Here is a 17,431-nt window from a genome sequence, read left to right as displayed (position 1 = left end):
GTTCCGGTTCGATGTCGGCGGCCTCGGCGCAATGTCAGTTCTTGACGATGCCGGTAGGCGGTTCCGGTTCGATGTCGGCGGCCTCGGCTCGATCTCGTCCTCCGGTTCGATGACGTCGGGCAGTCTTGGCTCGATGTCGACTTCAGGCGGCTCCGGTTCGATGGCGACCTCAGGTTCGATGACGTCGGCCGGCCTTGGCTCGATGTCGACTTCCAGCGGCTCCGGAGTGCGATCCCCACTCCCGACCTCCGGTGCTCCTCTCCTCAGGTTCCGGCGACTCCGGAGTGCGACCTCCACTCCCGACCTCCGGTGCTCCTCTCCTCAGGTTCCGGCGACTCCGGAGTGCGATCTCCACTCCCGACCTCCGGCACGCTTCACCTCGGTCTCCGGCGACTCCGGAGGGCGGACTTCACTCCCCCGTCGACGCCGCTCACTCGACCACGGGTGACTTCCTCCTCGACCTCTGGTACTCTCTACGACCTCCTTCGGCGCCCTCTCTCGACCTCTGGCGGCTCCGGGTACGACGTCTGCTTTTCCAGTCAGCGCCGCTTCTCCACCTCGGGCTCCGGGTCTCTAGGCTTCTCGACGTCGGACTCCAGGAAAACCAATAATCAGGTCAGGACTTTGCTGTTCTTTGCTTCTAAGGCCTGTTCCTGCTGTCCAGGTCCTTAAGATGGTTTTTCTTGCTTCTTCCCACACAGGGCTACAGGCTGGGCTCAGTCAGTAGGGACTAGTATCAAGGGTGGGTTTATGGACCCCACTCCAGGCACAAGTTTCCACCCCTGCTGCCTCACTCCTTCCTCCTTCAGGTTTCTGCTGCTCTCTCTTCACCAGTCAGGTGCCAACTGCCAGCTCCAACTGCCAACTCTCTGTCTTAGCTTCCCAACATTCTAAACCGCCTCCAACTGTCACAGAGCTCCAGAATGTTGCAGAAGGTTCTAGTAGGTTCCAGTGGGTGCTGATGATGTCACAGGTGGCCACCATTTTGTGCTCCAGACCCTCAGACAGAAGTTCCAGGGGTAGGGAAAATGGCTCCCTGCATCAACACTAAAAAGTCTGGTGGTTCCCAAAAAGGAAAGATACTAACAGGGTTTGAGGCAAAAGTGGGACAAAATAAATAATGATGAGGAGGGACCACCCAAAGGGCTGACAGGTCTAACACATCGCATTGTTGTGTTGTTGCTATTGTTCTCTGGAGGATATGCAGTGGTGCACCTCCAAATCTCCCTTTGTGATATGTGGACAGGAAGAGAACCAATTAAGGACTTTTCACAAGAATCTCGCTCGAGGCTTCAGGGTGTGGATGAGAGTGGAGTGGCGGTCTATTTTTATCAATAGGTTAAAACTTAGTAGTGTCAATAAAACTGTTTTGGAATGGTTTTTCTCCTTCCTTACAGGCAGATAACAAAAGTGATGTTTAATGACTTTTTCTTCTTCTTCCTCTGCTGCCTCCACTAGTGTTCCCCATCGATCAATCCTGTTGCTATTTCTCTTCAGCATTTATTATCACCCCCTTGGTCACCCACTAAGAAAATAGGACTGGTCCATTTATACCTACGCCAATGACAGAGCTTATTTGCTGCTTTAACGGCCCGAGGCTCAACTTGATGCATAGTGTCTCTCAAAAGGCAAAAAATGGAACAAAAATGCACTCAAGGTTGCTATTGAAGAGGCAGAAGACTTTGTAATCAGCAGCAACATTCTTGCCTGATCATCAGCTACCTGTGCCATCTCTTTTGGATCCTTTACTTCAAATCAGTTGTAAAGATCCTAGAGCTCAAATTTAATATCAGTCAAAGTCAAAGATGCTTTTATGTCCTTTTGGCTGAATAAAGTTTAACACCGGAATAAAAGCCATACAAAGCAATGTTAAAAAGTCCAACAGCATAGATCTTTATGGATAATAATCTCTGTCAAAACAGCGAATATAATTTAAAATGTATCTGTTTAAAATATTAGAATAACTTCCATTTCATTTCTGAATATAAAGGCAGTTTTTATAAAATGTAATATGAATAAAACAGTTACCAGCAGCCCAGGATTACAGGAATATAAACCCTTCCTTATGGAGTCTCAAATTCGATTTGCGTAAAATTGGTACCAAAAAGGTGCATCTCTGAATCAAATATAAAGTGCAAAATAAGATAGTGCTCAGTTTTAAATTACCATCGCACCCACAGTGCAGGAGATTCCTTTTCCAAACGCCTGCTGTGGGGAAGGCAAGTTTAAAACGTAATCTTCCCAGCCTAAGGAGTGTCAAAGTCGATATGTGGGATTCTCGATCCACCCTGGATAAGGCTCAATGCTACGTATTGTGGACACAATGGAATATCTAACAATTAAATCCTTAACCCGGGCTCTTTCCAACCGTATATTCATACAGTAATCCATAGAGGATTGTTTAACAAGCAATTTAAGTTTGGGGCCGATCATGGAAGGATTATCATACAGATCCATTAAAACTAGTAAATGGAAGGTGTCTCTCACGTAAGATAACCATGGTATCTGAGAAGCTTTTTAAACACCACTCATAATAGAGGCTAAGATCTCTTCTGCAGCCTTGTCCCATATACCACAATTTTCGAAAGCTATTTTTTGCTACAATTGGCTAAAAACGACTACTGCAATGTGCTTTACTCAGGAATCACCAAGCACCAGCAACTTGGATTAAAATCTATGAACAAGCATTTGCAATGCAATAGGACTCACATTTACGTAAGACCTTTTGCACTGCAAACAGGAGTCATCACGGACAACGGGAGTGCGGACGGGGGAGGAGGAAGGAGGCACGGAAAACAGGAGTGAAGGCAGGGGGAGAAGGGGGAGAGAAGGCATGGACAACGGGAGTGCGGGGGGATGAGAAGGCACGGACAACAGGAGGGAGGGGGGAATAGAGAAGGCAATAGGAGAACCTCATTAAAGAAAAAAAGCGCTCACAATCTAAATAGCATGTACTGTGTAACACTCGAAGTAAAAGGGCCAGTAGCTATGGGAGGATACAAATGACGACATGGCAGTCATAAGGAGGGACTAACAAGCCTATAAACCAATCCGAAGGCAGCATATACGAAGGACAAAGACACACGCCTATGAAATATATGGAAGGATGAGTGGGCGGGGCTTCCCTCACATACTGAACTACAGCAGATCTTCACAAGAGCAGCGCTTGTACCCGGACTCTAGGCTCGACCTAAAAATCAGGCTATTAGACCAGTAACCTTTGTGCCTTGGTCTAACTTCTTAATAATTAATAAACAATAGTTATTCATTGAAAAGAAAATCAATTTCAAGGCTCTAAGCTTTGAAACATTTGTATGGTACGTATCCTCAAATCCTAAGATCCAAATTTACCAAAAGCAATGTTTTGATTGCTCCTTGGCTGGCTGCATATCTTTGGAACAACCCTCCTCAGGACATGGAGGAATAATCCTCCTACCTTTAATATAAGAAAAAGGTTAAAACCTCTCTTTTCTCAGTAGTTCCCTAGTTTCTTAATGCCTTTCGTCGATGCATTTAGTGCCAAGAGACCCTGAGGTGAACATTGAACTATATAAATTTCATACATCTCATAATATGGCAGTGGGAGAGGTCCAGGAAAATCAAGAGCTAGAGGTCATCGTTATCTCTGGTGAACATTTCTGATTTATAAGGTTGCAGTCTCCATGCTGAACCAAAGCTAGACAGAGTTGTGCAGGAGAGGATTGTTGTTGTTAACTTGTTTTCTTTGATTCTGCATATGAAGGGTAGATGTTTGATGGCCTGGTAGTTGGCAAGGTCATCCAGATTTACTGTCAGTTTCAGCAGGGGTGGAAGGACCTGGCCTGCCTGGAGTGAGGCAAGTGTCGGTGGTGAAGGCAAGGTGAGACAGCATCTTCACCAACGTACTGCTACATGTACCAGGATGATGGAGACCTACAACCGTAACATTATCCAACCAAACACAGAGTTAAAACATGGGCCTTGATATTACAGGGCTGTTTTTCCAAAATTCCTGCACCTGTCAACAGCTAGATTTGAAGGTGTTTTCATGTAATATACTCTCAACCACTCAGGGCTTGATTAAGAGTGGCCCGAGAAATATACTGTAATTTCTAGGCCTTAGTGGAGTGACCAAAAAACTCTGCTGCGCACCAGGGAGTTCTGCAAGCGGTGGAGTGAGTGATCATGCCATTCGTTTTGATTTTCAGTGACAAGTGTTTGTCCCGCGCTGTAAAATCAGCACGGATAGCATCATGCACAGTACAAAAGGGTGCTGCTTCATTTCTTGCCGCTCTAGTAGATTTTCTACTCAAGCGGCAGCTTTCTCAGCGCAAATGGAAGGTTTCTCAAGCTAGCAATTTAGGACTCCACTTCCAACCCTTCTCTTGGCTGAGACACGAATCCATTTACCTTTTCAAGCTTCTTAGTGCCTTTTTTTAACCCTTTTTTAAACATCGGATGGACCTCTTTCTTGGCTGCTCCCAAAGGAGGGTTCTGATTATAATCCCCAAACAACGTACTTAAACATACCTCTTCATTTTCAAAAATACAATAATTTTTTGGGGACTACACCTCTCGCAAAGGCATACCAACTTGAACATAAAGATCCATTAACACTCAAGAGGGTACAGATATTAATAACTTTCGCTTTGTATCATCCTTATTCGAACTCACTGCAAGTTATGGGTAAGAAAGGCTACATGGTTACATTCTGCCTCTCAAATAAAATTGCGGACATAATTTCTAATAAATGATCAGAGCTTAACAGTTTTTTCTAATAAAGACAGGCTAGAAAATAATACATTTTCAATACAGAATAAAATATCAGATGAAACACCACCTCCTCCACCATTATCTGTATTCGATTGTGTGCTTGTGAGAAAAGAAAAATCATGATCTAGTTCAGAAAGGGATCTCCCGGGGAGATGAGCTACAGTACAGTGGCGGGAGCGGTGGACGCGAAGATCGAAAGGAGGGATTTAGGTTAGGTTGGCCTTCTTCATCCAATACTTTCAAATGGGGGGAGGGGAGGGGCGCAGCACAGATGGAAGAATCCGCCCTTCCCTCCATTTGCAAGTCAAAGTCAATGTCAGGCAGAGTAAAATCTTCGACAAACACATTATCCTTATCGTCAGCTGTAAAACGTTACCGCAAATTTCACTGCTCAGAGAGACTTCTGAAGCTGAACATAAACCCGTTGAATTAGAAAGCAATCTTCAATATCATTATCAAAGGGTTAAGAAGATTTGGGGCTAGAGGTTCAGTTATAGACGTCTCCACGGCGTAATAACAGGGGACATGGTCCAAACCCTCTTATACTCGGCAACCATTAAAGTTCCAGAATCAGAACTAACCCCCTTTAAACATGTATGAGCTGGGGGCAAAGAAGCACACAATACGCACTGGTTAGTGAGCCCAGAAGGCTCAAAACAGTACTGCCGTGAAAGAGCACTGTATCAACAACGTCCACCGTGCCCACTACCTTAGGTCTCAATATTCTGGCCGAAAGACAGGGTGTGGAACAAGGCGGACAAAGGCTAAACAAGGCATGGTGCAGGACTTTCACAGGCTAGGGAGAGGTGGCCAGATTAGGAGCACACCGACCCAAGCAGCAAACCGCACCCACACTTGGCTGATCCACTACCGTGGGGCTCGGGCCCAATTTGTCCATGATGGTCGGCAACAACCACGCGCTCATTCTCACATTCCCTTTAGCATAGGTACAACACAGCACTGTACCTTGTCTGCAGTGGTCATAGACTGTGGACTAAACGAGGCCTGGAGACTAAAAAGCAACAAGCCTGGGCCCCCTCCTGACTCCCTCTGCCTTGCCGTCCCAATAAGATGAGATTTGCCATTTTATGTTGATGTTTTATGTTGATATGGCATGATGGCAGGGCCGGCTTTAGGGCAGTGCGACTGGTGCGGCCGCACTGGGCGCTGACCTGTGGAGGGGGCGCTGTGACCTCAAGGGGGTGCTGTGTTCAGCAATATCTTATACCTCGACAAACTCTCCAGCCCGAAAATGCTTTTGGCTGTTCGTAGCAGTTAGGCGATTAGGCAAGCAAGTGGGCGTGCAATGAAGGCTCTGAACGGGAGCAATACGTGAATGACGATCAGCACTTGGCGGCAGCAGCAGTGGCAGATAAAAGAGATTACAATGCTGCCAATACAGCAGTAACGTGTTAACTTTGCTCACACCCTACTCTTGGCCCGCTTAGCCTGCTGCGAATTCTAAAGCACAGAACCGCTTGGGACAGCTCAGCGACCACTCTGGGCCTCACAGAGTACCAACAACAGCTCCTTTCAGCCTCTGCCACGACCCTCTATGCACGCGTCGTGGCCACAGCCTGTCATGCAATACATCGCATATTTGGTTCCAGCAGATTCTGCTACTTTTCCTCACCAGAAATGGGAGGAGAAATCCATGATTTTAGACACGTTTTGACATTGGCAGGCCATTCTGGGTAAAATAAGGCAGTGGGAACCACAGAATTAATACGCTGTCGCTATCTAGCTTTCAAAAATGTATTTGGCTAGTAGGTTTCAGAGAGTGCCAGCAAAACCACAGCCCAAATACTGCAGCGACCCACATAGCCAGAATGAGTGAATTTGAAAGGAAAAACTTTGATGTTTGCTTGTTTTGCCCTGGGGCTTATTGTGTTGCTGGCATTAGGCACACCCACACAAGTGGGGTGCCAGTTTTAATTGGGAGCGCCGCAAACACAATATAGGGAAACATTTGATATTATCAATTGAATTAAGTTTTCTTTTTTGGCTTCTAAATGCAATCTGTGTGAAAGAAAAATGGCCACTAAATCACATGAAAATATGGTTATCCCACCATTCAGTGTTGTACAAATAGCCACTATCTCTAAACTCATATTAGAAACGCACATGTTTCTTTCATAGTCATTTTTCATTCATTAGAATTTACCAAATTAATCCATGCTTGGTCGGTATACAATAAAAAATCAATACAAGCTGCAGCTTTTTTTTTTTTTTTAAACATTTTCTATGGGAACATGTTAGTATAAACACTCAGCAGTAGCATCATCAAGATACAGTGGGATATTGATTCATCTACAAGGGGGGGGTGATGGCCTGAGGCAGCATCCGTCAGCCCATGGAGGTAAGTAACTAGCGGTCCGCAAATCTCATGCGGCCTACTCGCTGTCAGAATGAGTTTACAGAATTCTGTAAATTGTGCTTGACAATATGCCACATCAGCGACCCAGGATTTGGGCATTGGCGCTGGTTTCCGCCCCTAGTGTATTGCCACTCTGCGCCTTGCTAAAACCAGCAGCATCGCCACCAGGCGTCGGCAGGAATTGGGCATTTTTTTTTTTTTGTTTTAACATACCCAAGCTGGCAAAGAAGGGGATCGGGTGTGATGGTGATTGAGGTAATAGCGCTTATAGCCTCGCATACCACCAGCCGGGAAGAAGCCACTTTAGAACAAGACCAGGCCAAACGCGTGAAAGTGGTGTCAAGCTCCGAGCAGCGCATATCCGCACTGAGGCCCATTTTGTGCCATGCTACAGGGGTACGATAATGCCTGTGTAGAAATTTGAAATGAATCTGCCTCAACCTATAATTGGGGGAGAGGCTCTCTGTCTGGTTGCAGCAGTATTGCCATTGCTCAAGCGTGGGGCTATCAAGCAGGTCCGCCCGCCACGCTCACATTCCATGTCAGTAGAGGGCGCTGCCATAGATAGTCAATATAATCTTGCAACAAGTTTCCGTTTTGAGGTAGTTGTATGCATGTATTCTAACGCCGCGTTGGTGGGGTTGGTTCCGGAAACGCGCTGTTCCCATTTCTGCACGTTGCGCAAATCTGTCTAGAAATGTTGCTGTTAATGTCTGTGCGTTCGGGGGGGGTGGGGGAGTGGCCCTTCCGGTTTACGTCCGCATTTATGCAGAATCCTACAGTCTTTGTGAGTCGCACCATACCTTTATTTTGTAATGGAGGGAAGGCAGGATTCTCGGCGAGTTGAATGGAGGGGGCATACAGGGTATCTGTGCCCACATGCTTATGAAGAACCTCCCACGTCCATCGCAGGCATTCAACTGTATCGATTTCTTTTCTAGGGTTTTTATAGGGCAGAAACAGCGCCGTGCTGAGCGGCCAGGGAGAGGTCAGATAAGCTTCTACAGCCGTGTGGGGCTGGAACAGTGTCGGGTAAAGCCAGAAATGTAGGAAGCTAGCCTGAGATGGAGATGGTGTGGTGCCGTGGCCAGGGCAGCTGACTTCGGAGCACAGGGGTCACGGTTCAAACCCCGGCTCCAGCGGCAGACCAGCTCATCACCATGTGACTCTGGGCAATAGCTCACTTAATTTTCCAAGACGGCCCCCAGCGCCTTGAGACCCGCAAGGGTGAGTAGTTTGCGCTTTACAAATACCGGATTGATTTATTTTGAGCGCAGTAGGCGTATAGTTTTAGATTAGGGGCACAGAGTCCACCTCGTGCGAAAGGGAGCATCAGGATATCATACGCAATTTGTGGCTGGCGTCCCGCCCATGCCAGAGAGATTAAGTTGGAGCACAACCTACTTAAGAATTACACTGTGAGGGGGAGTTGTACGGTTAAAAACAAGTAAAGACATTTTGGTAAAATTATCATTTTGGTAATGGCGATGCGGCCTGACAAGGAAAGCGTAATTTTATTCCAGATTGGAATTTTTGCTTCTAGCCATTCCATGCCCCCACCGTAATTCACCAACCAGAGTTCGTCCGTATTTCTGCTGAGCAAAATACCCAATCTAACCGGCTCAGTTGCCCATTTAAGTGGAATCTAGGTCGTGCAAGGTAGCTTTGCATCCGTAAGTGGGAATAATATGGATTTGCTCCAGTTAATGAGGACACCCGAGTATCTGCCGAAACGTATGACTTCCCTGGTCATGGGATCTAAATTCTTGTGTGGCTCGCATATGTATAATGTAACGTCGTCAGCATACACAGAGGTAACCAAAGCCCGGGCAGAGAACCCAATGCCGCGGTGGGTGTGATGATGTAGTAACCGAACAGCGAGGGGCTCCACGGCAATGGCAAAAAGCAGGGGCGAAAGGGGGCATCCCTGACTTGTGCCTCTAGTGATCATAATGGGTTCAGTGATCCGTCTGTTCAGTTTTAAGCGCGCAGTAGGGTGTGTGTATAGTAGTCGAATGTTGCGGATGAAGCCCACACGGAGGCCAAGGCAGGCCAGAAGAGAGAGCAAAAAGGGCCACTCCAAGGAGTGAAACGCCTTAGTGGCGTCAAGGAGCGCCACCAATGCGGGAAGTGTGGGATTTATTTGATGTATCACTGAGAAGATTATGTGAAGTGTTGCGACCCTAAATAAAGCCAGATTGGTCTGGGCGTATGATTAGCGGCATGAGGGGAAGTAGCCGGTTCGCTAAAACTTTGGCCAATATTTTTTTGTCTGTGTTAATGAGCGAGAGCGGGCGATAGGAGTCGCATGATGTTGGCGGCTTATCTGGTTTCAATATTAGGTTGAGTGCCTCATGTAGAGACGGATGAAGGCTTCCGCCTTCAGTGGATTCATTATACATTTCCACTAAGTGGGGGTATTAAGATTGGGGCATATTCATCCTAAAACGCCGGGGTCAGGCCATCCATGCCCAACTGTCTAACAAACGTAACATTATAGTATGCTTGTAAACAGGCCATGAAAGCAAAAAATTAAAGATGAAAACTGTTTCCACCGTTTCTATTTTTCCTACTTTTTTTTCAGTACTGTTTGAATTCAACAATTAAAGTCTGATTATGATGGCATTGGGACAGCCACCGTCAGGCCGTCGGTGGAAATACCACCACCATCCAGCCCATTGGATCCGACCGCTTCATTAGGATGCAGGCGGTTGGATCTCGGCTGACGGGAGGATAAGACCGCCGTGTCCAACAGGATCAAGAATTCAGTCACTGCAGCGGTCAGACTCCTATTCCCTACAATGGGGCAGTGGCTGCTCAGGGACCGCTGTACGGATTAGGATGTCCCTTTCCACCTGCCCTTTCATAGCGGTCAACCCACCATGAAAAGGCAGGCGGACAGTGACTTTGGGAGCCCTTAGCAGGGCCCACGTCACCCCTGGCCCTCCGCTATGGGCCCTTGCGCCCTAAACACCCCTGCACCATGTGGCAGGCACTGCATGGTGCCTGCCACACAGTGCAGGGATGTTTAAAATGTGTATATTTTGTACAGCGGCACACACGCCGCAATGCAAATAATACACTTTGCAAACGCCGTGAAGGCAGTCGCATCGTAATGAGGGCAGCGGGACCACTGACTTTTAGCCAGGGGGTCCTGTTTCCACCACGGTGCCAATCGGACAAAAGTTCGACCGGCATCGTAATCAGGCCCTTAATATCTTTGGGAAAACCTTGTGATCTACACAAATGAGCCCTTGTCGAATTCAGAATTTGGTGACCTACGTTTCAGAAATGTGTAGCTCTTCTGGTTGAAACACAGATTTCACACCAGTTTCCCCCACAAACTTCAAGTAGATAGAAACCATTGAATAGGAAAACTGACTACCACTTAAAACAAGCATTGGCATAGCCAATAGGTCTCGCCTTTGGGACTTTATAAGTGTTTAGCCATGCAACAGTTAATGTTGTTGCAGTAAGAATAGTGCTACATAACTAAATACTTATAAGGTCCCAAAGGCGAGACCTATTGGCTATGCCATTGCTTGTTTCCTTATCCCCTCCTCTATGAAGACTGAAGAAGGGGTCATTCTATGATAGCGTTACAGCTAACCAACAGGGCTATACCCGTTGTTGTTAAAGGGCTTGTACTTGAGTTAAAGAGGCTGCGAGCAAGTGCCTGTATCAACGGAGAGGGCCTTTAATAAGCAGCACAGCTCAAGGCCCAAGCAATATTAATGCTATTAGAACATTCCATCCACTGAAGGTAGACTAACAGAAAAGCAACCATTCAAAGCAGGAAAGAAAGTCTAAACCACCCATTATTAACTCTGAGCCACTTCATTGTCTTCAATGGAGCTCTTAACATTCTATGTAGTAATATAATGTAATAGAGAGAAGAACATATGTCTCTATTGGCCCCAGTGTTTATGACCATCTCCACTAAGACACAAACCAATGCCAATGTATATTTGTTAATGGTGAAACCACGATCATACTAACTGGTAAAAAGGTATATACGGCTATATCCCCTCTCACATTCGCGGCAGCATTTCAAGTGTATGTACGGCATGCCACCACACTACGTTTGGAGCATGTCTTTGGACCAGACAGCCCTCAAATAACATTCCCAACCTTTTACAGTGTACTAACACCCTTTAACACCACAAGAACACCCAGAAACTGATGTAAATTGGTGCGTTTTGTAGCTTCGTCGGGGGCATGAAGTGTTTCACAGATGCTCCAATATAATGCTTTACGCTGAACTAGTGAGCTTCTTTTTTCTGAGTTGAATTTTACTAATCCATAAATGGACATAGCACATCGAGCAAGAGTTGGGCTGATGCCATCAAGCTCATTTCACATATTTACCTGGTAAAGCCACCAGTCTAAGTCGGTATTGAACCTCAGAGGTATACATCTCTCAAAATAGGTCACCTTCCTGTTAAGCCACTTGATAAAACAATCATTAAATGGACTTTCTAAAAGAGATAGTACCAGAGGGATACTGCTCTAGTCATCACTTTTAGCTTTGTAAAGAGTGCTTGCAAGATTAGTTCATTCTTTTAATAGGCTTGGTTAAATTAATTAGATAGCTTAGTGGCATAGTGTGCCTGTTGCGGAAATATTTCAGCACTAGGCAAAAGCAGAGTCAGTTGACTCAGGTCTCCACCCTCTTTAGGCCAATGTAGAATACTGCTGACTTGGACAACTTCCACCGCTGGAAAGTCTTGACAGAAGTGACACACTGGCCTTACTAACCCTCGCTACTGCCTTCGACACCAAGTTACACTGTATTGTTAACGGGCTGTCAAGAGCAATAGGCTTATTACATATTTCTAGGGGAAACAATACCATATTATCATATGAGAAACAATTTTGAGACAATACCAACATTTCAAATATGGGCTTGTGTCTTACTTCACATACTTGAGAACATGATTATGTTCCACCTTATATACTCGAAATGTGCTTATGATATTGCTTGGGACCATTGGGTATGTAAAGCAGGATTTGAAAATATGCCACCATATTTGCCAAATGCAAGAGACAGAAAGAAGCCACTATGAAAAACTTTCCAATGGAAGGTTAGATGCAAGATAGTCTGTGCCTCAACAGGCCTAAAACCTCAAATCCAGCTCCACATTGCAACTGGTATTTCTTATTGGTGCTCCAACTGGTGTGTAAGCTAAAAACAAGGGCGGGGTGGTAAAGTGGGATCATCAGCCTCTTTTATCACCTGACAAGGTAAAAATAAAACATTTGCAAATTTTCTCTTGTTGCAAGTAATACAGCCAGGTGAAAGAAAAATCCCACTTAAGTATGTTCTGTAATGAACCCAAGGTGCCAGTTTTTCCCAATTTAAGACCAAAGAGAGCTGAGCCATCTACCTCAAACCTCGAAAGAAAATTGTCATTTTAGTTTTTAAATAGCCACTGCGGGGCCAAATTAAATGTATATGAGATCATTACGTAAAATCCATTTTATGTCCACTTCGATCTCACCATGCAGCTTAATGCACAAGAGGAACCCTGTTCACTTTTACATATATTGCCGTTTCTTCAACTCAATCCATTAGGGAAGCAGTTGTCTGCTTTTTAAAATGTCATCATCTTGGATAAATTATCTGTTAATGTTCCTTTGGCTGTGAAAATTATTTTAATGTTTTTTTCTTAATGGCTTCAGATGTGACCGAGAATACGCAGGGTTTCAATTCACTTTACTCATTCGACTTTTTGCAAACATTATGCAAACTCCTGCGAATCCACAGTACGGTCACGTGGTTTTCCTGCAGTGTTGAGATGCTATCTGGAAATGTAATGTTTAGGGAGGAAGGATATTGAACGTGGTGCAGGGAAGGGGGAGGGAGAGACGGAGGGAAATACGGAAAGGGGAAAAGAGGGAGGAAGGGAGAGACAGAGGGAGTTACCCGGCATCAAAGCTACCCTACTAGGCAGTGTTTAATTTGTAGAAAAAAATACGTGCCAGAGCTCTCCTCATGAGGCCACTACAGATTGCACCACCCATTGTCTCTGCCAGCGCTCCCAATTGACAGTGTCAACACAACGAACTAGTGATCCCACTCCAACAAGTGTGATAACTCAGACTATTCCAGGCCCCACATAGCTATAAGAATGGCTTGGGTGGTAGGTATTAGACGTCAATTCTAATGTATATTCAGCGCCACCATGTGGCAGATTATCATAAGCGGTGGCATTAACAATTAAGTGCGGGTGCTGACAATTAAGTGCTGGTGCTGAGCACAGGAAATCACAGGCTCAAATTAAGCACAGCTACTAGGGGAGAGACATCAACACCCAACACACCATACAACAGCTTATGTAGTTGTGAAGCCGTCCCTGATTTTCGCACCCTAATGTTGTTCAGTTCGACACAGTTGGCGCATAAAACATCAGCACTGATTTCTAAATACACCATCAGAGTTGGAGTAAGGGAGCATAATTTAAACCCATTCGGAATATATGTGGATACAAATTATTTAAGCAGAAATGTTGGAATATTAAAAAAGGGCCATGTCTCTGTGCCAGGTGGAGCCAAGCAAGACATAAATATACTTAAATCCCAGAGACAGTGATACTGCAGTAGAGCAGAAAATGTGGGCTAAATCTAATCTAAGATGTAGTTACCTGAAGTTCTCTGGTCATACTGCAGTCATCCATGAATGGGTAATTAATTGATTTATTCGTTCATAGCAAATTTTAGGCAAGTGTGACTGGCTTCAGAAACCTGTACCTTTGGAGCAAAGACTCATGCAAAAAAAGAGCAAAGATTGACTCCACATAATTTGACATAATATGTGGTTCTTGGCCTTGTCCATCAGAGCTTCCAAAGTTTCCCGCTGAAAACACATGGCACAGGAAGAGAAGGGAGATTGTCCAACATCACACAGTGCATCGGGAAGAGCTAACACCTGCCAGTATGCTCATACCTGGGTGAGTTGAAAGTGCAAGTTCAGTGACCAGCTGTTGTACTGCAAACTCCGCCGACAATACAGCGAAAGCATTCAGCATTATAACTAACGCAAGACCAGAAGGATGGGAAAGACAGTAACAAAGCGAGATAAAAAATGCAAGACGTGTCAACAAGCGGAGAAATGCTGAGTTAAAGGTCAGGGGTGTGGAATTTTCAAAATAATCTACTTGTCCATGGGAAAAAATGCCACCGAGATCTACATGTCCTGTAAAATCCACTTGTCCCACCTACTCCCGTCCACACATCAAACATAAGGGCTGACAGAGAAATGTAATATATATTTGTTTTGTTAATATTGGTAAACCATTAAATGCTTGACAAGCAATATTATCCCATTTATCCAAAGAAATTGTATAGAAATAGAAATACAAGTTACAACAATAAATGTGCATGGCAGGCTGCTCTAAGACTCATATTAGCAATACTTGAGTAGTTATGATAGACGTGGCCTTTTATGTCCGCACACATGCTTTGTGCCTCCTGTTGTAAGCCAGAGATCAATAGCTCTGCTGGGGTCATAATCCTCAAAGTTGGGTCCTTCTACCTTAAGAAGCATTAGGTCTTGGAGAACATCTTGATTTAACCGTGTCCTTAGTGGGTTCTTAATGATATTAATTGCAGAAAACACACGTTCAGCTTCTGCTGTAGATACGCTGAATGTGAACATCATCTCCACAAGCTTTAATATATTAGTTAACGAGGAAGGTTTTGTTGCTAGCACGGTGGAGTATGCAGGCATTACAGGAATGCCTTTCGCCTGAAAGCTTTTCATATGGGTTTTAAGTCCACAAAACTCCTCTACAATTGCCAACCTCTCGTCTGTAGTGAAAAGTACCTCAAAATGTTGTACAATTGCCTCAATATCAGAGTCTCCATATATACTGAAAACCTTTAACCGGCATGCAATTAAAATTTTCAAACCGTTTATCAATGTACTTAACCATACCGTCAATGAGATTACTGTCACTTTTGATTGTTGCTGCTGGTGGGCAGTGTCCTGATAACTTTATTTCCCAGCCATCAGTAGAAATGTGTCCAAACTTCTTTTCTTCAGGGTGGTACAGTTTTTTAAACTGCTGCATATATTCACCCAACTCACTTTGTAGGCCTACTAGGGTCAACGCACACCTCTCTACAGCAGGTGGAACATGCAATAAAAGCAGTTCATTAGACTGAAAGAATTCTGAAAGCTGAGTCACTGGCTTCAGGATATCTGACTGTAAAGGTTTTTTATAAATGTAAAACTAGTTACAACCGAGAGGTACTTTTTTGCCTTAGCAGCAGACTCATCACTACCAGCTGCAACCTGTCCCAAGTGTAGAACCACTGTCTGCAGGTTTTGCTGCATGGCTGCCAAAGCCCTGGTTTTGCTGGACACCCATCTAACCTGTTTAATATCGGTGAAATGTGCAAAGTTTTCATCAATTATTCTTGAAATTTCTTTGGCATCTCTTCGCCTCTTAGGACTATACCAATAAAATTTTAAAATCAATTTCAATGTTTGCTCAAACTGACAAACAGAAGGATGGGATTTTACAGCATCTAGAATCCCAAGCTGAAGCTTGTGGGCTACACAGTGGAATGGCAGAAGAAAAGGAATGTCTTTCTTTAGGAGTGCGGCAACCCCTCCCTTAGATCCCATCATAACTGCAGCACCATCGAAATTGACAGCTATTAGTGATGGGCGTGGATGTTCTGTAGACCTCATATCTACTAAATCCAAGGATAACCTATTGATTCCTTTAACTATACCGTCCAGAACTCCTTGAGCATGTGCATGTTCAAGTGGAACAAGATCTGCAAATAGAGTGTAGGGTTTCCCATCATTGACTACTCTCACTAGCACAGTTTCCTGTTCAGTGCTTCCGTCAGCAATAATGCAGATGAAGCGAGAATTTGAAACAATTTTTTTGATGTCCTGTCGAAGTATATCCGCCTCACATCTTATGAACTGAGGCTTTTTCGCGGTTTGCATAATTTTCTCCTATATCCACACCGGCTTTCTTCATAGCCCTACATAAAATGTCCATGTCTGAGAGTGGCTTAACTGGTTTTACAATTAGGTAAGCATTGTTAAACAGGATGGTCAGTTTCTTTCTCTCTGTCTCCTTCAGTTTTTGCAGTGCTTGCATGATGAGGGGCTGCTCTTTAGGGACACTGGAATTTGAGGTACCAGCTATTGGATTCTGAGACTGCAAAGCGGTTTTCTTTCATTTCCTGGCGGTGCCATGAAACACGTCATATGTGCCTTACTAGTTTCATGAGCTTTGATTGGTTCAATGCGCAACTGGTCACATCCACTTAAGAATGCATTTCTACCTGAACCCAAATAGCTGACTGCTATAGTAGGATATTTCTCGCAAATAGTGCAGTACATTTTTGGTCCTTCTCCATCCGGACTTTCCTTCAGGGTTAGCCATGGCCAGGATTCCACCCAGTGTGACTGAAAAACTTGTTTTCTTTTTTTAGATTCATACTTTTTGTTTTTAGTTATGTTAGGATTCTGTGCAGTGGTACAACGCCCAATCTCAGTTGGTTTTTTGGGGTTTCCTTCTCCTGGGTTTTCTTTATCACTGTCTTTACTTTTTTTTTAATCCAAAGCTGAATAGACTTTGTTGGGACATATTTGCCTGCCAATTGGACAAAGTAATCAAGTCAGAGACTATACTTAATTCCGTTTTAAACTCACTGTCCGGAAAGGTTGAGCTATTTATGGCAACAGACTTTTCACATAAGAGATTGCACTAAATCTTGATTGATACAGGGTTTCTCCTAAACTTTTCCAAACTCTTTGAGAACCAAGGTGTAGGAAGGTGAATATCGGACTATGGTTACCCCCAAATTTTTGCCTCGTATCTAGCTGGTTTTTCGACTTAATGGCCTGAGATCCTGCCATTCAGGGTCTCAGCCTAGCTGTTCTCTCTTTAAAATGGACTCCATGTACCCTAGGTACATACCCAATTGGTTGGATCACCCTGTGAGCCCATGTACCAGTGTACACTAGGTACCCAGGGCATTGGTGTATCTAAGGCCTACCAGGGGCTGAAGCATGTATTATGCCACCCCTGGCCTGGCCTAACAATTTGACACAACTGGCTGATCACTCAGCTGGGGTAAGTTGGTGTAATCACCTCTTACTTAGGTGTAGTATACCTATACCTAACCTTAAATGGGACACATATTAACCTATAAGTCACTCCTATGGCAGGCCTTAACAATCCTGAAGGCAGAGTGCTTGGTTTCATGTGAGCTGATGCTCTGGCATGAGCTGAGCCTGTCTGCAGTGGTCGGAACCACTTCCTTTTACTGTTT

At 44.7% G+C, this 17,431-nt stretch overlaps 1 protein-coding gene and 1 long non-coding RNA gene across 2 annotated transcripts in view; one reads left to right on the top strand and one right to left on the bottom strand.

The window, feature by feature from the left end:
- Positions 1-17,431, bottom strand: part of RRP12 (ribosomal RNA processing 12 homolog) — a 362,034-nt gene that overhangs the window by 306,136 nt on the left and 38,467 nt on the right. The gene's annotated exons all lie outside the window — the stretch shown is intronic.
- LOC146867601 (uncharacterized) overlaps positions 1-17,431 on the top strand; it is an 84,250-nt gene that overhangs the window by 63,883 nt on the left and 2,936 nt on the right. Inside the window, exon 2 of the long non-coding RNA XR_014961795.1 lies at positions 14,260-16,922. This is a non-coding gene — a long non-coding RNA (uncharacterized LOC146867601). The remainder of the gene's footprint in view (positions 1-14,259; positions 16,923-17,431) is intronic.

The sequence above is a fragment of the Triturus cristatus genome, chromosome 1_2, assembly GCF_964204655.1.
Source record: "Triturus cristatus chromosome 1_2, aTriCri1.1, whole genome shotgun sequence".
Classification (NCBI taxonomy): domain Eukaryota; kingdom Metazoa; phylum Chordata; class Amphibia; order Caudata; family Salamandridae; genus Triturus; species Triturus cristatus.
This window is presented reverse-complemented; position numbering and strand designations above follow the sequence as displayed.